Source organism: Pelobates fuscus, chromosome 5 (assembly GCF_036172605.1).
Source record: "Pelobates fuscus isolate aPelFus1 chromosome 5, aPelFus1.pri, whole genome shotgun sequence".
Taxonomy (NCBI): Eukaryota; Metazoa; Chordata; class Amphibia; order Anura; family Pelobatidae; genus Pelobates; species Pelobates fuscus.
The window spans coordinates 276,251,910-276,272,280 of record NC_086321.1 but is presented as its reverse complement, the minus strand read 5'-3'; positions in this window follow the sequence as shown (position 1 = coordinate 276,272,280).

Below are 20,371 nucleotides of genomic sequence, written 5' to 3'. Positions count from 1 at the left end.
TAAAAGGGGGAGGGGGGCTAGCTCATTTGCTAAAGTTGTTGCAAACAGAGATACTGTTTGGCTGCTGAAACTGATGGATTAGGGTGTCATCTGTCCTCTCAATAGGTTTGTCTGTAATGGCTGTCTTGTGTAAATTAGATTTTATCACTTTTCTTTATAACATTAATGTATATATTGTTTGCATATCTATATTTATGAAGCCAATAGCAGTCCTATTTTAGTGTGAGCAAAGTTGTGATTTTTGCATTTTTGTCATCTTGTGCCTGGAAACATCACTAATATATCGTAGAGTGTTTGCTCGCAGAACTTTGTCAGTGAAACCTTTATTATACCCTTTTTATATTTGCCAACAGGGTTATTCACTAAACTGTGAATTGTCATGGATTCACTAGGGCGGAGGTGGGCAACAGTCCGCACTCCCAATGTAATGAACTACATCTCCTATAACGCTAGCAAAGCATCATGGGAGATGTAGTTCACATCAGGAGTGCCAAAGGTTGCCTACCCCCACCCTAGGGAATTAACACGTTAGGCTAAATAACTGTTCAGGAAACATAGCTGAATTTTTCATTCTAGCTATTTGGAGCATTGGAATAAAATTAACAGATTTTTGCTGAATTTCTGACAATTTCTAGTATAGCAAACAAATAATCTCAGTGCTTGGTAACCCATTATAAAAGAGCGATATTGGGAATCTTTATTGATAAGTTCACTTTAACAGTTGATTCACTAACAATAACAGGGTTATTCGTCAAAAAGGAAAACTATCTGAGGAGCTGCAAGGTTTAGGTTAAAATAGCTAAATGGCAAAATGTTGTTTGGTTCTAAACCACAGGTTGGTTAGTTAGAAAAAAAAAAGGTAAACCTCTTTATGAACCGATAATGTTATGTGTTAATGTTTTAATTTATGAAGGATTATGACTGAATGGGAGTGAATCACTGACCCTAGGCCCACATTGACTTTTACTACTAGTGCTCTGATGGGTCACACATTTTTCATGGTTTACTAAGTTTTCCTCCTCCTTTTTGGCCTTTGTGCTTTTTTAATTATTATTTTGCTGTTTGTACTGAAATTCAGTAACAATTATTAGGGGTCAACGCATTCAACAGAGTGGTTTTCCACTAATCCCTTCAATTGCAAAATTATGCGAGAATCTCTTGAATGTGCCCTGAAATTCAAAGTTTGGCATTCCCTAAATACAATTCTGGGTCAGTCTCAGATATTGATATTCAGTTGAATTACATTTAGTTTTATGAATACCTCCACCCCCTTTCCCAACACACACCATTTAGAATATGTTTAGTATGGGAATTTACTTTGTGTGGAATTAAAACATTTTGTGTAGAAGCCAATTAGCAGAGACTTCACTTTCATAGACCCTTCTTTTGAAAGTGAGAGAAAATAACATGCAAATGTATTTAATGACCTATATTCAAAATTCAGGGCTAAAGTAAAACATGTTCACTAGCTAAGTCTTGAGCAATTTCTGAGCTTGTTTTCCCCTGTTGGACTATATTAGAGGGGCATCTAAATAAAATACAAATCACTGTTTAGTAGAAATACCCCCAGTGAAAACATGCATATATCTAAAAAAAAAAAATAGCTTGCAAAAGCTGCAGATCTTCCCCAGGTCAGACTTTCTGTGGCTGTCCAATCACAGAGACTTTTTTTATTTTATTTTTTCAATGCACTTTTTTATTTACCAATCTTATTGACTTAATCTACTCTTTATAATTAATTTTTGTTTTTAATTCTTGTTCCCATTTAAAAAAAAAACAAAAAACCGGGCAGGAGAGGTGTATCTACATCCTCGCTTATCAATGTTATAGAGTCTGCTACTAGTTTTTTCAGAGTGACGGTCTTAAGCATTTTCTCCAACTTAACGATTTTATTTTAGTAGATTTAACAGTACCAAATGATTATCTAAGTAGCTCTTTTCTCTCAAAATAGATAAAAATTTATCTTTTGTAATTGGAAGCTTATAGAAAGTGAAAATACATCTTAGCTTTTATTATTCTTCAGTAGATCTTCAACAGTAACTATTCCAGAGGAGAACCAACAATTCAAATTAAGACCAAGCCAAACATATTTATGGAGTACAGATTGTGCCAATTTTAGCCAGCTGTCTGGGCAGTATACTGGGATCATTCTAAAAAGATAGACCCACTTAGGAATAATGTACGACTTTTTATAACATTGATTCTTCCTGCCCGTGCGAACTCTATATCTTTCCATTCTTTAAACTATTTACTAGTGGATTTTAATAAAGGCATAAAGTTACGCTCCATTAGTTCAGAGGGGTCATTGGTGATTTCAACTTGTAAGTAGGTAAATGAGCAGATAGAACAAACCTGAATCTATCCAGCAATATTTTCTTATCGTTTGATAAATTTATCGCAAGGGCACCCGATTATTCTAAATACAATTTATATCCAGATAAAAGTGAAAACTCATCAAAAATTAACATGAATTGTTCAAGAGACGCAATTGGGTCTGATACAGTTAAAACCACATCATCTGTATACTTTGTGGTCTTGATACTATCTGCTGTGGTCAAGAAATCCCTAACCATTTGATCCGATCCAATAACAATTGCCAAAGGTTCAATAACCATTAAATGGACTCTCCAGTGCCAGGAAAACATGTTTTGCTGAATTTCTGACAATTTCTTAACGATTTTATTTTGTTTTCCTGGCACTGCAGGACCCTGCAGTGCCCCTCTACCTCCCACCCCCATCCCATGTTGCTGAAGGGGTTAAAACCCATTCAGTGACTTGCTGGAGTCGAGCGCCGATGTCCCTCGGTGCTGGGTCAGGCTCCTCCTACTCTCCTCCCCCGCTGACGTCAGCCGGCGCGGGAGACCTAATGCGCATGCGCGGCAATGGCCGTGCACGTGCATCAGACCTCCCCATTGGAAAGCATTATTAATTCATTATTCATTAATATTCATTATATAGCACAAGGACGTCCAGTGTATTTTAAAAAACTTTTCGTGTTCTAAGAACACAGAAGTCTCTCTAGTGGCTGTCTGATAGCCACTAGAGGAGGACTTAACCCTGCATGGTAATTATTGCATTTTATAAAAAATTGCAATAATTAAACTTGCAGGGTTAAGGGTGGTGTGAGTTGGCACCCAGACCATTCCAATGGACAGAAATGGTCTGGGTGCCTGGAGTGTCAGTTTAAATAAAGCAGAGGCAAAAGAGGGCATCCTTGCCTCGTCCCATCTTTTAAGATAAACCAATCAGATATAAAACCGTTGCCAACCACCCGGGCAGAAGGGGTTGAATAAAGGACCATTATTGCATCAAATATGTTTCCCTGGAGACCAAACGATTGCAAAGCACACCCGAGAAAGTCCCACCTGACCCCGTCGAAGGCTTTTCCAACGACAGAGCCAGGAGGGGCGTCCCTGCGTGAAAGGCCAAATCAATCACATCTATAACCCTTGTAACATTAAACAATAAGGATTTACTGCTCATAAAACCGACTTGGTCATGATGTATTATTGATGGCATAATCGTATGTAATCTAGTAGCTAAGAAGGATGAATACATTTTAATATCTACATTAAATAGGGATATCGGCCTATAGTTTACAATCTTTTCCAGGTTTTTATTTTGTTTGAGAATTGGAATAATATGTGCTTAAAGCATTTCACTAGGAATTTGACAAGATAGAATAAAGTTGTTAAATATCTTTACTAGAGCGTTCTTAAGCATAAATAAAAACTAATATCAAATCCATCTGGACCGGGTGTTTTATTATTATTTTTTTTTTTTTTATAGCATTATCTAACTCATTCTCTGAAATCGGTGTATTTAAGTTAGATACTTGTTTCAAAGATAATTTAGGAGAATAATATTTAAGAAAACATTTTTTGACGTTCACAGAGGATCCCCTCTCCGGCAGGTTGTACAGGCCCGAGCAGAATTCTTTAAAAGCTCTACTGATTTTTTTCTGGGCTAAGTAATATCTCATTGTCCAGAATAATTTTAGACACCACTTACTTGCTCTTTAATTTTTCAATCTGTTAGTCATTAATTTGTCAGCTTTGTTCCCCCTATGATGCCAATTTCTTTTAAAATTGTTGAGGGTGCTGTTGGCTTTCTAAATCAGTAATTTATTAATCTGGTTCCTGATTTCTAGCAGCCTGTCACTTTTTTCCTTAGTGGGTCCCCTCCTGTTTTTCCCTTCCAACTCATCTAATTCTATGTGTAATTCAGCTAGGCTGGCACCTCTAATCTTTTTTCTTAGGCACCTAATTTAATCAAAATGCCTATAATTGTGCACTTATATGCACACCAAATCATTGGCGAAGAAATCTCCTTAGAGTCATTCTCTTTAATAATAAAAAAAAAGTGGTCTCTTTAATCATCTCTAAATTTCGTTTTTTGTAACAAGACTATCATTAAGTCTCCAGTTGGATCGTATCTTAACAAAGTCCCCCCCCCCAAGGACCATGATGACCACGTTGCGATCTGACCATGACACATTAGTTATCAAAACTTATCAAAATTAGTTTTACTGCATCTCTCTCTACCAAAAAAAAACTATCTAATCTAGAATACACCAGTTGTGGGGGTGTAAAACAGGAGTAGTCCCTTTCTTGGGGGTGCAGTACTCACCATGAATCCCTTAGGCCAGTCATCCTCAGAATCTCATTAAAACATTTTTGCGAGATTCCTGTCATGATTTTCAAGTCTTTTTTTACTGGTCCACTCTTATCTAAAACCGGATCCAAAACACAGTTAAAATCCCCTAAAAAATAATTCTACCCTGTCTTATCCTTTCTACCCGAGAGATGATCCTCTTCAAAAAATCTTGTTGGAAGATTATTTGGGGCATAGATGTTGATGATAGTATATATTTAATTATGAATCTCACATATTAAGTTGTGGAATCTACCATCAACATCTATTTCTTGATGTATAATTTTAAAAGCAAGCCTGTTTGAGATAATTGTTGCAACACCTCTTTATTTTTTACTAGACATAGAGGACTTGGAAATATGAGGGAAATCCTTTGACTTTATCGATTCTTTATCTGAGGACACCCAGTGTGTTTCTTGTAACCCACAGATATGTTTTATATATATATATATATATATATATATATATATATATAAATATGAAACATGGGGGGATGTGTATTGTTTATTATATATATATAATTTTTTTTTTTTTCATAAAATCCAGTAGGATAGATCTTTTTTTGCGGGGAATTTAGCCCCCTGGCATTTAAAGAAGCCACCTTTAACATATTGTCCAGCACAGAAGTGCACTTTCCCAATATGTCCTCCGGCGCAAGGAATTAACATACTGACAAAACACAAGACCTATATTCTTAATATACAATGCACGCTTACATTTAACACTAACTTTAGCCCACCCCATGTTCTCCCAGAAGGGAGAGACAAAGTTCACTCCATAGTAAAATGCCTAACTAGGGCAATCTACCTAGAAAAAAATCTAATCTGCAATAGCAGTCGTGATGCAGGTTTATGCCAATCACAGACCTTCTAATACAGCTCAATAAAAAGTCTTTGCAAAGCAGGTGATTTGGGCAATTACTGCCTCTTGAGTTTAGCTCCACTGAGCTATGCAAACCAGGAATTAAAAGAAAAAGTTATCTGGTCAAGTGCCCGGGAGGGTTGTAACCAGGTTAATTTAAAAAAATTGCCAATTTCTATTGAAATTTGAACTTTTTCTTAAACTCTGCCCATCAGGCCTACCACATTAGCGATGCCTACCTGTATGGTCTCACCATGACCATGTTGCCCTGTGGGTAACCGATTTATAGAGATTGAATTACTAAATTAACTACTGAGTTACTTAATTAAGTGTACATGCTGCTCAAGTTCCAGGCCACTTCCTCCATATTTAGTTTCACAACTTTGCAAAAGAAAAGTTTATATTTGCCTTTCTGTTTTGGAGGATATGACTCCTTAAAACTACAGTGTATAAAGAACACAGGTACCCATTCACCCTCTCACCCCCTGGAAGCCCTTGACCGGCTCTGCTTGAGCCTCTGCACAACACTATGTGACCGGGGAGTGTCCTACCTTCGAGCGGCTCGAGTGATGGCCTTGTGGATCCGCCCTGCAACCCGCCGACGCCATTATGGGCTCCCACTTCAAGCCTTCAAAGCGGCCATCCGGCCACGCAGGTACCAAAACCCGCAATGGCGGGAAACAGAGCCATGCTACCCAGGCGCATGCACCCGCTCCCACACACACAGGAGCTGGACCACCAAGCAACCCCTACCTTCCAGCAACTCACCCGACCAAAGAATCTCAGACCAGCGAGAAACTCTACACTCCAAGGCTACAGCTGAATACCGCGCCACTATACAGGAGAAAACTTTACAGAAACATGCCGGAGCTGGACCGAAGCCCAGGGACTCCCTATCAGTTAATGAGACTACCTACCTGCTGTGACCCATGTGTGGGGTTGGTTGACTCGTGGCTATCATCGATACCAACTATTTAGGCACTGCAGACATTTCAGACCCATGATGAGAAACAAGCTTTTATTTTATGTTATGTTATGCCATACTAGCACTTTCTTTTCTGTTTAGTGCTTAATAGCATCTCTTGTACACCACATGACAGCTAATATGAGTGAGTTACTTACCCAACCATTCTCTAATACTCACTCACACACACAATATCTTGTCCTCTCACTAGCATACTCTTCAATACGTTATCTTCTATGCAGGAACTCATGTCTCTCCCCTATCTAGACCCAATAAACAATGAAATGTTAGGCCTGTTTTCAGTGGTTCAAACAACTACTTACACATCCTGCATGGTATTTGATAATGTCACGGTTGCCGGCCCACCGCGTGGCAGGGCTGTGCCTGACCGGCACAGCCTCGCCAACAGCACGAGCTTACCTGCTCGTCGGCGAGCCGACAACCGCTTCCCTGCATCCTCCGGCCGTCGCGCCCGGATCCAAAATGGCGCTGACCGCGTGGTCGCGCCTAAACGTAGCTCCGCCCCCAAAGTTCATACTGACGTGCACGTGACGTCACGACGTCAACGCGGACGCATGTTTTCGGGTCAGAGGTCGCCCTCTGACCAATCAGACCTTAGAGAGGGATATTTAAATCCCTAGCTCACCTCAGTACCTTGCCCTGTCATGGTTTCCTGTTCCTGGTTTCCTGAGAGTGCTTTATCTTTGTGAATCTGATTTCCTGGTATCCTGATCTTGGCTTTTCCCTGGGTATTCTGAATTCTGGTTTCCCTGACTTGGCTTGTGTAAACGGTATTGTGTATTTTCTGGCTTCCTTGACCTTGGCTTTCCCTTTGACCATTCTCTGTCTCTAGCGTATTAGTCCGGCCATTATAAGGTCCGGTTTATGCTCTGTCCTTTTATTTTCCTTTTCTTACCTATGTATATGTTTACATAGTTTCTGCGTGCTGGACCACACTAGTAGTCGTGACAGATAATAGTTATGCTATATGTCACTCACTGGTGCCATGCTTAAATTCACTACTATCATGATCAGCAAGCTATATCATAGACAGTGTATAGGACTAATGTCTTTCATGCACACTCTAACACACCACAAACCATGAAGGGCAGGGGCCAAGCCTGGGGACAGTGCTACACAGTTTAAGGTGGGCAGGGATGCAGGCTGTCTGTGTTGTTTCCTTGTTTTATCCTCGTTTGAATTCATACCCAGTGGAATTTTCACAAAAGCTAGATTAAGTTGCTCATAGGCTCAGCATGTTTACTTTTATTTACTTCTAGTTTAATCTATTGTCAATCTGCATGTCCTTATTACCTTACTGCTCATATATTGACTTACTGTGAATAAGCTTGTTTTCTTTAAAAAAATAAAAGTGCAGTCCATCTTGACCTTATCTGTTTAAACATTGTCATTATAACTCTTGTCACAAGTCATTTTAACACTGCACGCCTAAAATAAAGAATTAAAAAAAACAAAACAAAGTGTATAACACAATAACACCAACACCAATAGATGTAAAAGATTGTAAGAATCCCAGAAGCATTTTCCCAGGAAACACTTTGAGAACCATTATAGTCAGAGCCTATTGGAAAAAAATAAATGTTATGGATGAAGTAAGAATTGTCATCAGCCTGCATATACTTGCTGTCACTCTGTAACACCATTAACTTGAAGGACTGGGGATGACAATTTGCAATAGGCATGTACATTCTGATTCGGTTGAATTGGGCCGATTCAGACAAATTCCGTTACTCTGGAGCACCATACAGATACATAACCAAGCAAATGGCCCAACATGATCATTTCATGCAGTATTCAGGGTTCTGGCCATGGCATGAAAAAAAAAAGATGGTTGATGGGGAAAAAAGATGATTGCTGGTTCGGGGACTACCACTAAATGTTGATTTTTTTTTTTTTGAGAAGTGACCAGTAGGTGGAAAAGGAGGAGCAAAAAAAAATGGATATATATTTATATATTTTATATTTAATAAATGAATATAATAATATGGATTTCTTTTTTACTGTTCCTCGTTTCCCCCCTCCATTGCTTACTTTTTCTCACCATATCTAGATGGCACAGGTTAATGATGACACAGATACCTAACTTTAAGCCTTACCCTTAAAGGGTCTCTGAGCAGTCTTATAGGGAGTTTATCAGTCCCATGATAGAACGTAAAGGAACACTATAGGGTCAGGAACACAAACATGTATCCCTGTCCCACTGGCCCCCTTACCCCCTTAATATAATAAAATATCACCTTCATCCCAGTCTGTTGATGCTGGCTCTGACCCTGTTCTGCCTGCTTGGCTGTTTTCATCAGCAGTGTTGATCAAAGCCAATCACAGCTTTCCCATAGGAAAGCCTTGGATTGGCTGAGACTGTCAAGGAGGCAGATCAGGGGCAGAGCCAGCACAAGCCAACATAGCCCTGGCCAATCATCATCTCCTTATTGAGATGCATTGAATCAATGTATCTCTGTGAGGAAAGTTCAGTGTCTCCATGCAGAGAGTATCTCTACGCTGTAATGTAAGCACTGCCCTTTCTCTGAAAAGACAGTATTTACTGCAAAAAGCCTGACATTAAGCTGTAGTTGTTCTGGTGACTATAGTGTTCTTTACGTTATTACAGCGGCAGGCTGTTTAGTGCTCCTTGCCATCACCCCAATGAGTTTTAACCTCATCATGAACCTCACTGTTTTAGTGATTGCACGGTACTTAGATATTCTAACAAAAAAAACTAGCACTGAAAACAACCTGGGTAGTTAATTCATTGAGTTGGTAGCCTTGTGACTAGTACTACCAGGGGTGTATTTACCACAAGGCAAACAAGGCATTTGCCTAGGGCGGCACTTTCAGGGGGGTGCCAAAAAATGCCACCCCAAGCTCCCAGACAAATGTCTTGTTTGTGTTCTGGGGCTGTCCACCTTACTGTGAGTGAGTGAGTGTAGCTTTCAGTGTGTGTCTTACAGTGAGACTGGGTGTGCCTGTGAGTGTGTGTCAATGTGTGTATGTCATTTTATGTGTATCTGAGTGTGTGTGCCTGTCAGTGAGTGGGTGTGTCAGTATGTGTCTGTCAGTGAAAGTGTGTGCTGGTTAAACAGTGTGTGCTTATGGCTGTATGTGTGTGCCAATGACTGTGTATCTGTCAGTGAGTGTATATCAGTGCATGTATCAATGAGAGCACGTGTCTGTCAATCAAAAAAGTGGCCTTGACACGAATTAGGGGTCAAATTTAGATTTTGGGGGTGCCCAAATTTAGTCGTGCCTAGGGCAGCACAAATCCAAAATACACCACTGAGTACTACCCATCTCCTTGTCCATCCTCTGTGCTCTTGACGGGGCCTAAATATTTGGTGTTCCTGAAGATTAACTAAACCAGAAGAGTCTATGCAATAGTCATACTGAATGGGTTGGTCCGTTGGCAGAATCGCATAAGATTATTTCAAAGTCTAACAGAGTCAAACTACACTTGCATTGTGTGTTCTTGCCATGCCTGCACTGAGCTGGATTGTGATGACATTTGCTAGATCTTTTAAATGTTAAGAAACAGTACATGAAAAAAACATTAACACAGAGTATTGATGGCTCCCGATACAGAATAGCGCTTGTAATGTAGTAGTTAATCTTATTTTGACTGCATATGTATGGAATGGATTATAGTCTGGGTTTAAAAAAAAAAAAAAAAAAAAAAAAAAGGCACATTATGTTGACAACTCCAGAATATAACCGGTAATATTTTGTTTGCAGCTATTACAGAAAGTTACATTTTTTTTTTCAATTTGTTATACTGTATATTAACATTTTGTTAATTTCATTTTTTTTTTTTTAGGCACAGCTGTAGGTCTGTTGTTTTTTCACTAGCTGGAACAATGTTATTTGCAGTTTTAACTGCAATTGCATTATATTTCTCACAGCCATACTTATATGCCCCTACTTTGTAACTTGTTACATTTACTTCATTAGTTATATTATATGTTGCCATTGATGGATCTCCATATGAGAGCCTGCTCCTCCTATTTTATCCCAAAAAATTAGATCTTAGAAAAGATATAGAAAAGTGATTATTCTACTTGGGGGGTGGGGACAATGACTTGACGTGAGTGACATGGCATGTATGTTTGGGGTGTGACGGGGGCTGAGAATCGAGGTGCCTGAATGCCATGACAAGCTGGAGACTGAGGGACTGTAACGAACACAGTGAGCAGGAGGTTTACTACTAACCACACAGAAGATAAGCCTGACTGTAGCTTGTCAGAGGACTGGCTGACCGACGCCCGTGAGGGAGCTTTCACTGAGACACGGGGGATTCGTGTTTGCCTGGAGGGTATCCGTGCCTGGACAGCCAGAGGAGTGCCTGGAGTAAAACATCTACAGAGGTCTACAAATAAGCATACTCACAAAAGGCTGACTACCTCAAGGTACAAAACTTATGAAGCTAGTCTTGACTAAAAACGCTGGCTGATATATAAATCAATATAACACACAATTATGTAAAAACAAAAAGTGATAAGTGATAAAAAAAAAGGCAAGTGACTAATTAATTGAAGAAGATAAGAGTGGAGAAAAGGGGAAGAGAAAAGTTAAAGAGGGGTGAGAGAATTATAACAAAAAGGAAGGGAAAAAACAGAAAAAGAGAGAAAAGGAAAAAAGGAAGGAAAAAAAAAGAAAATAATCAATAAGTTCTCTCCACTATCTGAACCTAAGATCCCTCCTTAAAGATCGCCCCAAAAGGAGATAAGGCAGACAAAAAATGAAAAAAAGCGAGAAAAGAAAGGCTTCAACTAAACAAAACAAATCACAGCCTCCCAGCAACTTTTACTCTCCTAAAAGCCAAGTGAACATGTCCATATTATCAGAAAAATCATCCTCTAAAAAATCCATGGAAACGAGTATATCTGAACAAATACCTGAATATTTGGGATTCATCACTCAAGCAAGTCTTGTCGCTGCCTTAGAATCTCTATATGATAAAATCAAAACAGATCTTGAAAAAACCTATCAGATTAAAAAGAGAAAATGGCTCATTTAAGAAATTCCTTATCAAAACAATCTAAGAAAATTGCTCTACTATATCAAAAAATGAATGATTTGCAAACTCAAAAGGATTCCTTGAAATTAGCCATGACTAAAATGGATATTAACCTGACAGATCTTGAAGATAGATCTTTGAGACAAAACCTGAAAATCAGAGGAATACCGGATAAAAACTGACAATCTTGAATATCTGATGGACCTATTATCTGTCTATAGAGACCCAAAAGTATATGGTTCAATACCTATAGACCGAGCAGATAGACTACCAAAGCCAACAGCCCTAGAGATGTCATAATCCGCTTTTCTAGCTCTCGAATTAAAGAGAGATGAGGAAGAACCCCTCAAAAAATCCTAAGTTTTGACTACCTTCACGGATATCTCATTATCAACGAGACTAAACAGGAAGTATCAGGAACTCACTACATGCTTATGAAAAAACTACATTGCTTACTCATGGGGTTTTCCTATTAAACTACACATATCATATAAGGAGAGAATCTACACCTGCACAGACCCTCAGCAAGTCAGAGATAAACTAATGGCATGGGGCCTAAAGATATAAAGCTACAGCTGATTATTTCTACAACCCTTTTCTAGGACCCTATATAAAATATTTTTTTTTCTTTTCTTTTTTTTTGTATTTTGTATTTTTTCCTTTTTAAATTTATAAAATTGATAATTTATCATTTTTGACACAGAATAGAACTGAACACTAAGCAACATAAAACGTGATTGGGTGATGTAATGGATGTGCTTTTTTAACACGGAATAGAATTTGGAATATTTAAATAAAACTAATATGAAAGGCCTTTTGCGTTTTTTTGTTTTGTTTTTAATTCTTTATTTTGGTAGTGCGCATAAATATTACAAGTAGGCATGAGGTGCCCCGAAGGCAATCCCCAAGCACTTTCCACGCTAAACATGCGGGACCAGAGATTAACAGGCACAATTTTTATGTTATATTCAGCTTAAGTTCAGCTTTTCACAGTAGGTTTGTACTGTATTGAGGCTTGGTCAGTGTCTATACTAGCTCTACAGATGTCGCAAGTTAGGACTTTGGTAGCTGTATAGACATTGTAAATGGTGGTCATGCTAGATTTCTGTTAGTCACTTTCAGTCTATTAACGGTCGCTTTAATACTATTGTCAGTCGCTTTAGTGCTCTCATCAGTCGATTTAATACTAACATTTGTCGCATTCAGTACTATCATCAGAATCTTTAATATTATCATCAGTCGCTGTAATACTGTCGTTGCTGTTATCACCCATGCCAGTCCGGGCTATCCGTTCTGTCCCCGCGGGGAGCCGCCATCTTGGTGGTCCTGAGACCGTTCTTGGAGGGGGAGACCCACTGCCAACCGATACCAGTTCTGCTCGTTCTATGTAGTGGGGGAACAGGCATCTGACCGCTGTCCAGCCCTGCTGCTCTGTGGGTTGCACGCTGGCGTCTCAGGGGCTGCAGCTGCTTTGTGGTGTGCTTGGTCCACGAATGGTATGGTATAGAAGCCACCAGTAGGACTGACTTTGGACACATATTTTATACATGACTCCCCAGGGTGTGGTGGAGGGTAGCAAATGGACTGGTTATTTCCCATTCTAGGACCAAGGTTATAGGACAGATATCTACTTACAAAACCTCTGTCCTACACAATTTTCCCACAACACAATAAAGTTTAAAAAATTACAACTAGGGACTAGAGAAGGCAAGTGATATTACTAGTGTAAACTTAACTCTAACTCTTGTATATTCACTTATATACTAAGAAATCACCTATATCTCTTTATAGGCACCTTGAATTACCACAGTCTAGTTTCCTTACTAGACCTGTCTAGTTCCCTTACTAGACTAAGATCTAGGCCTTTATGTAAACTGAGTCACAATACAATACAATATAATACAAAATAGCCTTTCCTAAATGGATGTAGTCTTACAAAACCACGGGGATCATAGATTCAGGGCGTCAATAATAGACACAAGGAATTACTACTCACACAAAATGGTTTGGCTACATCCCACCGCTGCCACCAAGCTGAAAGGCAACCTCTATTCTAAGTGACTCGGTCCCACTTAGACGTTCTCTGGTCTCCGTTGCCGGGTGAACTTCAGGGAAGAACGATGGAGCAAATAATGACGCACACAATTGCTTTCCAACAAACTTCAAATGTATTAGGGATAGATTGTTATATTTATACAGTATCGGATATGAACTTTGACTTACATAATATGCAATAAATGGTTACACAGGATACATGTTTATGCAACAAGCGGATATAGCTGATTTCGCACAAAAAAACACACATACCTTGTGGTCAATCATGTCTTATTCCGCGTGATTATTTTCACGGAATTATCAGGTCAATGTTAGTTTATGGATTCGTCTGGTTGTTATCAAAAGCAGAAGTTTAATATCAAAATACAGAAGTCCAAAATCAAAATAATCCTGTGTGGTTAGTCTGGTATTTAGCTATTGAGTAAATCGTTAGAAAGAGAATATATTATCTGAATATTTAAAATGAGATTCATTAAACATTCATTGACTCCCTCTATCCCTTCAGGTGAGTGGGATGTCCAGCTTCGTGCTGGGGCACCCTGTTTGGCGCCCTGCTCTGTCCTTGCAGCCTGCTTTTGTCGGGGCGCGGGGTAGTTCTGTCCCCCCTGTGCAGCCGCTGTCGTCGTTGGTATGGACGGCTGCTGGGGCAGATAGAAGGGATCTTGATCCCTTGTGTGGCAGTGTCTGGGGGCTTGAGCCGCGGTGTCAGCCGTCAGCACAGGGAGGGTGCTGATCCTCCTCTTCTCTCTTGCGCACATGGCGGCCGCCATTTTGGGTGCAGCGGTTTCGTCCGTTGTGTCTCAATCAGGCCTTTAGGGTGAGGACCGGGATCACCCCCGGTCCATATAGGGGAGAACAGGGCCGGTTCTGCTCGGGTTCGTGCTCTAGGCTGGATGCTGGAGTGCAGGATAGTGGGGCAGCGGCCGTCCACCCCACTCACCGCTGGAGAAGGCCTTTATTGGGACACCAAAAGCCTCTCCGCCAGGGGACTGAAGCCCGGAGAGCCAGCCTCTCCCTGGTTCCAGCAGTCCTTCTGCTTTGGGCGCTGTAGCTGTTGGTCCGTTTTTCCATGAAAATACATGATTTGTGATCAGCTTTAGTTATATGGTGCAGGAGCTCCTCTTGCCTGCGACCGTCCAGCTCGGCGGTCCGGCCCCGCCCCTCCTTTTGCGTTTTTTTTTTGTGAATTTAGATGTTGGACTATTTTTGGCACAGAATAGAAACAATATATGAAACAATACTGAACACTCTTACTCAGATGATTTGAAAAGCACTATTATAACTCTTTGGAAAGTAATTAAGGGCACGTGTATGTTAGAAGTTTAAACGGTGGGCTTTTAATACATGGTATAGTACTTGGAACACTTGAATATAAGTATTTTATAAAAAAATAAATCCCTTTCTCTCTTCCTCTCCATATCCCTGAGTTTGGAGGTAATTTAATCTGATCTTTTTCTAACTCTTAGATCAACATAATCTCCAAGAGATAGATACTCTATAATTTTATATCATAGAGAAATGATGCTATCTTCAATAATGTCTAAGTTACTTACATATAATGCTAAATCCAATATCTCTAACTATTCCTAGTGGTATTGAATATGTTTGTATGGGAAATTTATGGGAGAAATGGGGATGGATAGAGGCAGGGGAATATTATTTTTTATCTATTTATTTATTATTTTATTTTTTCTCCTTTTTTTATACTTTTTACGAACTTAGGTAATGGATTAATCTTGGCACAGAATAGAATCGTGCTGATGGTCTGTGGGAGGTTTGCAAGTTTCATCTCTCTGTGGCTTGACCTGAAGTGGAACCAGTAGTGTACTCTTGGGAGTCCACTCAGTGTGAACCTGGGTCCCAGGGCTCTGCGGTTTGTGGGGAGCCTTCTGGCCAGAGTAGGATGGGTGGACTGCTGCTGTTGCTTTGTTCTCCGGTATCGCAGGTGAAGTTTGGAAGGAAGGTCTGTGCTATATGCGCCTCCAGAAAGCTTGGAAAATTTGCTCAAAACCGGTCTCGTAGTGCAGTCACCCTTGCTGGAGCTCTGGGCCCTCTTTAGTTTGCTGAGAGTGCCGCGTGGCGGCCATCTTAGGCGCAACGTGCGACTCGCCGCTCAGCAAGATATTCCCTTGTTGCAGGTGAGTATGATTCCCCAGCGGGGACCGGGATATCCCCAACTGGTCCATGGGGGGGGGGGGGGGGGGAGGGGAATGGGGAAAGCAGGAGAACAGGAGAGCTGCTGTGCGGTGCAGACCCCGTGTCGGGAGATTGTCCACCTCCCCATTGCAACTAGGCCACATTCCATAATAGGCCTCAAATGCAGACCGCGGCAATCCGGCAATAATAGCTGTTTTTGTGGCACCAAAAATATCAGCGTCACTTCGCCTGTCGTTTTCAGGGCTGTGTTGTGTCGTTTTTTCTCTGTATTTATCATGCAGAGCAGGAGCTGTGCCTACACACGTCTGCTCAGCTCAGTGTTTAGGCCCCACCCCCAGGAAGAGATATAATTTTAATAACATCTTTACTAAACATACTTCTATCAAATTTCTATCTCTCTATATTACAGATTTAAATTTAAAATCATGGAAAGCAGTAGGAATTAATAGGTTGGGAGATGTATTTAACTTAGACCAAATGATGCAATTTCTGGATGTTGTGAGAATATTTAAATTACCTGCAAAATAATTATTCAATTATTTTAGGATCAAATTTTTTTTAATAGTAAATTCTATATCCAATTCAAATATATGGGATGATATTTTCGATATACCATGACCAAAAAAATTTAGTTTCAAAAATCTCAAATATTCTTGCTCATTCAAAAATAATTGATAAACCTAAAGCTTTGGGAAATTGATTTTGAATTTGTCATTTTCATTTCAGACATGGCATCAAGCCTGGAACAGGACTAGAAAAGCAGTCCAAAACCTTCATGAACAGTTTTATAAGTTACCACACAGGTGGTACTTGGTCCCCACTTGTATAGCTAAATTCCAAATAAACCCTACTGATGTTTGCTGGAGATCTAAATAAAAGGTGGGAACACAATACCATATTTGGTGGGAGTGCTCATACCTAGATAGGTACAAACATAAAATATCAGAAATAATTACAGATATACTGAATTTTCCCTATTCAATAACATCTCAGAGTTTTCTTTTGCATTTAGACTTTTCAGTTACAGATAAACATACCATATTTCTTATAATAAACATACTGTTGGCCTCTAAGATATGTCTAGCAAGATACTGGAAAACACAAACTGTTCCATCATGGCCTGAGATTAAAACTCAAATTAATTTCCAGGCAGCCTCAGAGAAATATTTTTTATAATGGAGATGTATCGACTAAAGTTTTATACGACAAGATCTGGTCAAATAGATTTGCAATATAAACCAAACTCTATATTTTCTTCCCTGCAAGAATAATAGTCAGTAAAAATGTTAATACTCCAGAGATCTCCAAAATATCATGCCACTGGAGAACATCATGCCCCGAGACAATAAAATTAAATAAGATGACTGATAGGATGTATCTTAATGAATGAATGTATACTTTGTTTTTTTTCTCCTTTTTTTCTTCTTCTTCTTTTTATTATTATTTTCTATCCCTACCTTTTTCCTGATACAGAATGATAAATGTTCTGATATAAGTACTATGTCGTAATACGTTTTTGACTAGAAAGACGAGTTTAAGAAAAAAGAGGAAAGGGAGAATTAATTTATATATTTACACACTTTTGATGATATATTTACATTTACCTATGTATCTGTATATGTATTTTATCTCAAAGTTTAAAAAAAATCTATTTTGTCTTTTATTGTATTTGTAATACATTTTTAAAAAAGTCAATAAAGAGAAATATATAAAAAAGTGATTTTCTTTTTTTTTTAAACAAAAAACCCCATACCATACATTCCATATACATGCCATATATACTAACATTCACACTATCAGAGTGAAAAATCAATAAATCCTAAAATAAAAAATATCTGTATCCACATTTAAATACATGTTAATGTATATATGTAATTAGTAAAAAGCAAATATCTTGTCTCCCAAACAGTATTAGATCATCTCTCCATCATTCTATTAGCAGATCATCCCTATGTTACTCTCCTTCTCACCCTACAAATATGTATATTATTCTAGTCAGATGTTACATGGGTCTCTTCATGGATCTGTTACACATTCTTATTTTGTTACTCTTATTGAACCTTATATCTCATTGAAGAAAAATCCAGATACCACTGAATATATAGTTATAATCAGGGATCGAGTATACATATCATGTAAGAGCAATATGATAACAAGGCAACATGCCTTATATGTTATTTATATATCATAGTTACTTTTATTCAAGATATCAAAATGAGGATAGGTAAGTACAAAAAAGAACTACGACAAAGTCCACTTAAATATTAAGCATATAGGAGAATTCCCATGCCTTATATCCCCTATTGCTATCATCACTCAATCTGTATAGTCTAGATAATATAGGGCCACCTTCCTGTCTTTCAATCGTATAATAATATAAATTTGCCTAGCCACATTTTATATATGCCCTTCTTGTGTATTGAACTTTACTGTAGCTGTACTATTTAAGAGATTCTGTTCCATAGACAATTGAAATTTTATTTGATTTATTAGGTGGATTTTTTGAAAAGGGGTAGATAATTTCCACCTTCTGGCAATTCTAATTTTAGCAGCGACCAGACAATGTGATGCTATACAATTAATTTTGGATGAATTAAAATTCCAATTAAGGTGACGAAGGGCTGAAGTCGGATTTTCCTCTAATTTATTATTAGTTCATTTGAAAAAAATTTCAGAAACCCATGACCACATTGGTTTAACTATAGGACACGTCCATCAAATATGTATATATGTTCCAACAAAAGAACCACATCTCCAACAAGTATCCTGTACATTTGGAAACATCTTTGATATTCTAGACGGGGTGTAATACCATTTATATACCAATTTAAAATGACATTCTACCAAATTCAGACTGTGAACGTACTTTGTCATATTGGATAATGAAGTGCACCATTTCTTTTCTGTAATTACTATATCTAGTTCCTTTTCCCAAAGCTCTATAATTTTACAAGGGGTTTGATTTAACTCATCCAACAGAGAATTGGCAACTGATGTAATTTTTTTTAACAGTTCTATGACAGAAAATAGTTTCAAGATATTTAGAGATGGGGTGAAAAGTGATTTTCTGAAGAGCAATATTGGATTGCTCTTTTAAATTGTCTTATTCAGGTACTAATAAATATATGTGTAATAATGTGAGGTAGTTCCTATAAAATCCCTGAAAGCTTTTGGCTCTAAAGTGCCAAAGGGTTAGCTCATCATATTTTTCAGGGATGGACTGAGGGCAGTCTGAGCTTCTGGGCAAATTAGTGCCCTTTTAAAACCAATATACAAACATACAAAAACACACAATTTTTTTCATGAATAGGTAACTGTATTGAATTTAAAACTAAGCCATAACAATTAGTCAAAAATAGCTGATTTGGAAAATGGAACTCTCTACTCTAATCAGTGACTCCCCAGTCATAAAACTCGCTTGAAAAGAAACATACTTTTTAAAGCCACTGAATGGGGAGTCACTGATAGGTTGAGAGTGTCAGTGATGGTTTCTGTGTGTCTGTGTATCTGTATGTGTGTCAGTGTGTGCATCTGTATGCTAGCATTGTGTGTTTCTATATGTAGTCAGTGTATGTATCTGCATGTGTGTCACTTTTTGTAGTGTGTGCCTGTGTATCTGATTGTGTGTCAGGTTGTGTATCCATGTGTATGTATGTGTGTGTGTCAGTGTGTGTATCTGTAAGTTCTCATTGTGTATATCTGTGTATCTATATGTAGTTAGTGTGTATTTGTATCTGTATCTGCGTGTGTGTCAGCGTGTGTCTGCATGTGTGTCATTGTTTGTATCTGTGTGTCTGTGTATCTGCATGTGTGTCAGATTGTGTATCTGTGTGTCTGTATGCCTGCATGTGTATGAGTATGTGTGTATCACAGTGTGTGTGGCAGTGTATGTGTATATGTGCATTCATCTCAGCATTCAAATCCCAACACTACATACAAACACACTCCTGCATTGAAACGTTAACACTACATACAACCACACCTCTGTGTTAAAAATACCAATAATACAGAAACACACCTCTGCATATATATAAATGCAAGCTTGCATTCAAACGCCACCACCACATATGAACACACCCCTACAGTCACACACACTGACTGTAAACACAAAAACACTGCTCATTGCTAAAACAACCCTGCAAGCATGGCACAATGGTAGAGCCCCAGCTGTGAAAGCATTGTTGGAGTTGTATGACAGATGGGGATCTACCTGTTGCCCACGCTTGCGATAGCGGGTCCCAAAAGAAGCCTTGCACTAGGGCCCTTTCGAGGTTAGTTCTGCCACTATGTTGCAGTGGAGGGTGTGATTGCATGTCAGGGAGTGGGGGAGGGGCAGGGGCCCAAGCAAATGCTTACCCAGGGTCAGATCAATATTAAAGACGGCCCTGGGGACACGGTCAAGGGGGCCCAAGCTAATGCTTACCCGGGGTCGATTTAATATTAAAGACGGTCCTGATGACAGGTCAACCTGATGTGAATTTCTCAATCAGGCCAACCCACTGTTTCAATACTATTTGCCGGGTCCAAGAGACCTGAACCTAATGATCTGTTCGCACTATACTTCTTGGGTAAAGTTCATTGGTGTCCCCAAAAGCGGGACTCCAGGGAACTAAGTTGTGACAAGGCCCAAAAATCGTAACTGTACCCCCTGA